The sequence below is a fragment of the Nicotiana attenuata genome, unplaced genomic scaffold, assembly GCF_001879085.1.
Source record: "Nicotiana attenuata strain UT unplaced genomic scaffold, NIATTr2, whole genome shotgun sequence".
NCBI lineage: Eukaryota > Viridiplantae > Streptophyta > Magnoliopsida > Solanales > Solanaceae > Nicotiana > Nicotiana attenuata.
The window spans coordinates 57,725-63,379 of record NW_017675472.1 but is presented as its reverse complement, the minus strand read 5'-3'; positions in this window follow the sequence as shown (position 1 = coordinate 63,379).

The window sequence follows — 5,655 nt, the reverse complement described above, 5'->3', positions numbered from 1 at the left end:
TACAAAAACTAATTAGCTGGACTTCCCTGATTCACGCCTATTTTTGCTACTGTATTCATGAATACAATAACTTAAATACATCAAATACATCTTATAACCACAGAAAAGGTATCTATAATCCGTAATATAGCAAATGGTATCTTTAGATGGCTAATTACTACTAAAAGATAATGCTTTATGAAAATTTCTCAAGTATATTCTCCCTCTTTTCCCACTTTGTCACACCCATTAATTTTCAAACGCGATCACAGGTTGTTAGCCCAAATACAGCTCAGGCCCAATTGTCACAGGCCCAATTAACTAAGGGAAAGCAGAAGGCCCTTTTATAGTTTATATTTTCCTGTATTTTCATTTTTAGATTTTATATTTTATTTTTGTCTCTTACACTTGTAAATATAAATAGAGACTTCTCAATAATAATATCAGTTTTGGTCAATTAAGCTTTGACCGACTCATTTCGTTCATCTTCTTCTCTTAACCCTTCTAGGGTTTTCTTCTGTTATTTTTCGCCATAGCCATCGGGCTTCGAACTCAACATGGTATCAGAGCAGGAATGTAGATTCCTCTCGTCGCAACCTTTCTTCCGATGGTAGCCTTGTTTGAAATCGTCAAGGACTGTATCAGATCGTCGATCTTTAGAATACGTTCGTGAAATTTGGGGTTTCGTTCAATCTTCGCATATTCTCGAATTTTATCGCGATAATCATTGATAATCTTCAAGTTAGACGGGAGTTTCTGCTGGATTTCTCTACCTAGGGTTCATGGCTAAACAAGACCTCACTTCTTCGGGTTTTCAGAAGAAGGACAGTATCATTGTCACTCCTAATCACAAGTTTTGTTAATTTTGCTGTTAATGCTCATTGCATGTACCTGATTTGAGTTTATCTCTGATTACTCAACATACTACTGTAGTTTCTTAGTGTTAGATTTAGTTACTGCTGAAAATGGGTACTGTAGTAAACGATGTTAACTCTCCTTCACCTTCCAATGGTTTTGCTCCGTTTTTCTTGGATCCTTCACATCCGTTCTATATTCATCCCTCGGATAATCCTGGAAGTCAACTGGTATCCGTTCCATTCAGTGGTTGTGGATTTGTGTTGTGGCGTAGCAATATGCTCACTTCCCTTTCTGCAAAGAACAAACTCAGCATATTAGATGGCAGAGTCAATCAACCCACTCCTGAATCTCCTTATTACCCATATTGGGAAAGGTGCAATGATATGGTCAAAGCCTGGATAACTAACTCAATATCTAGAGAAATAGCTGTTAGTGTAATGTGTCTTAAAACTGCTAAGGAAGTCTGGAAAGATATAAATGAAAGGTTTGGCCAGTCAAACGGGTCTAAATACATCCAAATACAAAGGGAAACCAGTTCTACTACTCAAGGCTCCTATGATATAGCTTCTTACTTCACCAAAATGAGGAGTTTGTGGGATGAGCTGAACTCTTCATATGTAGGTCCTACCTGTTCATGTGGTGCATTGCCCAAATTCATAGAGGGCCAACAGTTGTTTCAGTTTCTCAATGGTCTAAATGAGTCCTACACAACTGTTAAAAGTGCCATTATGTTAATGAATCCTCTTCCCCTAATCAGCAAAGCCTATAGTCTTCTACAACAAGATGAGAGTCAAAGAGAAGCTCACTCTGTTGCTCCTAACTTCTCTGGTGATGCCACCTCTTTCTTGGTGTCTCCTAGTGCTTCTACCACAAATAGGACTTTCAGTCAAAAGGTGAATTTTGAGGCCAGGAAAGCTGCTCTAAATGTCTCTTGCAAGTACTGCAAGAAGCCTGGCCACACTGTAGACAAGTGCTATAGACTCCATGGGTTCCCTACTGATTTCAAGTTCACCAGGAGTAAGAAATATGCTTCGTGTGTCCAGACTGAAAGTCCATCCACCACTACTGTCACTACCACTTCTCAGCATGCTGATTTTTCAGCCCATGGGTTTACCAAGGAGCAGTGCCAACACATGTTAACCTTGTTCCAACAAGTTCATATGTCAAACACTTCCACCCCTGATGCCTCCAATGTGGATCAATCTGCTTTTGCACACTTTGCAGGTTTGTTTAGCAAGTATGCTGTAGATCATGAGGTTTCTCATGTGTGTGCATCCTCTCAATTAGGTGTCAATCCTTGGATCTTAGATACAGGGGCTACAAATCACATGACTCCACATAAACATCTTCTTTTTAATGTTCAACCATTAATCAAGCCTTTTCTTGTCACCCTACCTAATGGATATAAAGCTAAAGTTGTATCAACTGGATGTATGTATCTTAGACATGATATAATTTTACTTCATGTTCTTCTTGTGCCATCTTTTCACTTCAATTTGATATCAGTTCATCAGCTGATATGTCAGCTAGATTATTCAGCACTTTTTACCAAAATAATTTGTTCTTTACAGGGCCCTTCTCTGAAGAGGCCACTGAAAATTGGTAAAGCTGCAGGCAGGCTGTACTATCTCCATCCAGATGGTGATCTCTTTCCTGTTCCATCTGATTCTCTGAATGTTTCTTCTAGTAGTTTACCTAATTCTGTTTCTACTTCTAGTGATTTACCTTCTTCTATTTCAATTGTATCTGATAAATCCAGTCATGTTGTTACACTTAATGGTACTCCTGATTGTAATCAATTTCATTGCCTTAATAAATTGGACTTGTTTTGGCATCAAAGATTAGGGCACATGCCTTATCATAGAATGAAAACTATTCCTTTCTTATCTGATAAAGTGTCTTCCAAACAAAGTTTCAATGTGTCCTGTTTGTCCTCTAGCAGGACAATAGAGATTACCTTTTCCTGAGAGTGTTATACACTCTTCTGCTCCTTTTCAACTAGTACACATTGATATTTGGGGTCCATATAACACTAGAACTTATAGTGGATTCAGATACTTTCTAACTTTGGTTGATGATTATACTAGAGCCACATGGAATCACCTCCTTTTTTGCAAGAGCAATGCTCTTTCTGTTCTTAAAGCTTTTACTATCATAGTTAAAGTTCATTTAAAATTATCTGTCCAAACTTTTAGGTCTGAGAATGCTTTTGAACTTGGTGGTAATTCTGAAGCAACCAAGTTCTTCTCAAGCCAAGGAATTCTCCATCAGACCACTATTCCTCACACCTCTCAACAGAATGGGGTAATTGAAAGGAAACACAAACACTTATTGGAAATCTCCAGGGCTCTCCTTTTTCAGTCTAACCTTCCCCTTAAATATTGGGGTAACTGTGTTCTCACTGCCACTTACCTCATCAATAGACTTCCTTCTGTTGTTTTGAAGAGTGTGTCTCCTTATGAAAAACTTCATGGTCTCCCTCCACTTTATGATCACTTAAAGTCTTTTGGATGTTTATGCTTTGCTACTTCACCTAAGTTTGGTAGAGATAAATTCCAGGCTAGAGCTATTCCTTCTATATTTTTGGGGTACCCCTTTGGTAAAAAGGGTTACAAACTTCTTAATCTCACTATTCATTCCATTTTCTTTTCTAGGGATGTGGTTTTTCATGAAAATATATTTCCCTATAAGTCTGATCATCCTTCTGTCTTTCCCTCTTCCTCTATTTCAGACTTTGTAGATTCTACATTCTCCTCCTCTTCATCTTCTTCTACTCCTGCTGTTTCCACATCTCCAGATTCTCCTGTTCCCTCACCTCCTTCTCCTCCTTCTATATCCGATTCTTCTTCTATTATCCCTTCTCCTCCACTTTTGAGAAAATCAACCAGAACAGTCCAACAACCTTCCTATCTCAAAGATTATGTATGTTCCTCTGTCTCTTCCTCTCATCCTCTTATTACTTCTTCCAAGGTCTCTTCTGTTGACATACACATGCATGAGCCCCAGTTCTACCAGCAGGCTGCCTCACATCCTGCTTGGCAAGAGGCCATGCTAAAGGAATTCCAAGCCCTTAAGGCAAACCAGACTTGGGATATTGTCCCTTTACCTTCTCACAAGAAAGTTATTCCTTGCAAGTGGGTTTACAAAATCAAACAAAGGGCCGATGGTTCTATTGAGAGATATAAGGCCAGGTTAGTCATTAGGGGTGACACCCAAAAGGAGGGCATTGACTTTACTGAAACTTTTTCCCCTATTGTCAAGTTAACCACCATCAAATGCTTACTCACTTTGGCTTCTAAGTGGGGCTAGACTGTGTTCCAACTTGATGTGAATAATGCCTTTCTACATGGGGATCTCCATGAAGAAGTTTATATGAAGGTTCCACCTGGTCTTGATGTATCTGCTCCTTCTTCCTCTCCTCCCCTGGTTTGCAGACTCAAGAAGTCCCTCTATGGCCTTAGGCAAGCTTCTAGATAGTGGTTTTCAAAACTGTCTGAAGCCTTGTAATCCAGAGGCTACATTTCCAGCATGAATGATTATTCCTTATTCACTAAGGTCTCCTTTGATTCTCTAATTGTCTTGGCTGTCTATGTTGATGACATCTTGCGAGCTGGTAATGATGTTATTGAGATGAACTCTTTGAAGTCTTTCTTGGATGCCCAATTCAAAATTAAAGACCTGGGCTCAGTTCACTATTTTCTGGGATTGGAAATCTCTCTTACCCCTCAAGGTTATGTGATGAGCCAACACAAGTACACTTCTGACCTCTTGTTTGAGTTTAATTGTCAATATTTCTCTCCTGTTATGACCCCTTCTGTGAAGTTGGTGTTAGACATGGGGGAGCCTATTTCTGATCCTAGCTTGTATAGGAGATTAATTGGGCAGCTCAATTTCTTGCAACATACTAGGCCTGATATTTCTTTCTCCGTTCAACATTTGGGCCAATTTCTTCAAAAACCTCAAGTTCCCCACAAGTTGGCAGCCTTGCATGTTCTCAAATATTTACTTAACGATCCAGCTCAAGGGGTGCTCCTCTCCAGCTCATCTGATTTGTCTCTCACAGCATATTCTGACTCTGATTGGGCTGCATGTGCCATTTCTCGCAAATTTGTCACTGGTTATTATATTACTCTTGGTGGTAGCCCAATTTCTTGGAAAAGCAAGAAGCAGCCCACTATCTCCTTATCCTCCGCTGAAGTTGAAAACAGAGCCCTTCGCAAGGTTTCAGCTGAGATTTCTTGGTTGCTCAGATTTCTGCGTGATCTTGGTTTGTCCATTTCCAGCCCAATTTCCATTTATTATGACAACCAGGCAGCTCTTCATATTGCCAAGAACCCAGTTTTTCACGAGCGCACAAAACATATTGAGATTGACTGTCATTATGTGCGCACTTGCTTGCAGGCTGGTATGATTTCTTTGTATTTTATNTATGAATCTAAACTCGTCTCAGGACGAACGTTTGTTTAAGAGGTGGAGAATGTAATGACCTGACAGGTTTTTTTGCTTTCTAGAACCCCGTCCCCCTAAATAAGACTTTCAGAGTACAATTACCAAAAAGCCCAAACTCTGGGGTTTCAATAACAGCTGCCATGGTTCTTTCTACCCAAAAGCAGAAATATTTGTGGGGTTTGGTTAGATTTTGAGGTGAGATTTTATGTAAGGAGTAGACCCAGATGAAGAAGAAGAAGAAGAAAAAGGGAAAGTAAGACCGGAAGAAATGAGGAGGGAGGGGAGTAAAGGATCGGTTTGGGAATGACAGCGAAAGGGGAAAGGCTGGGTGCGTGGGTGTGGTGGGGTGGGGTGGGGGTGGGGTGCGGT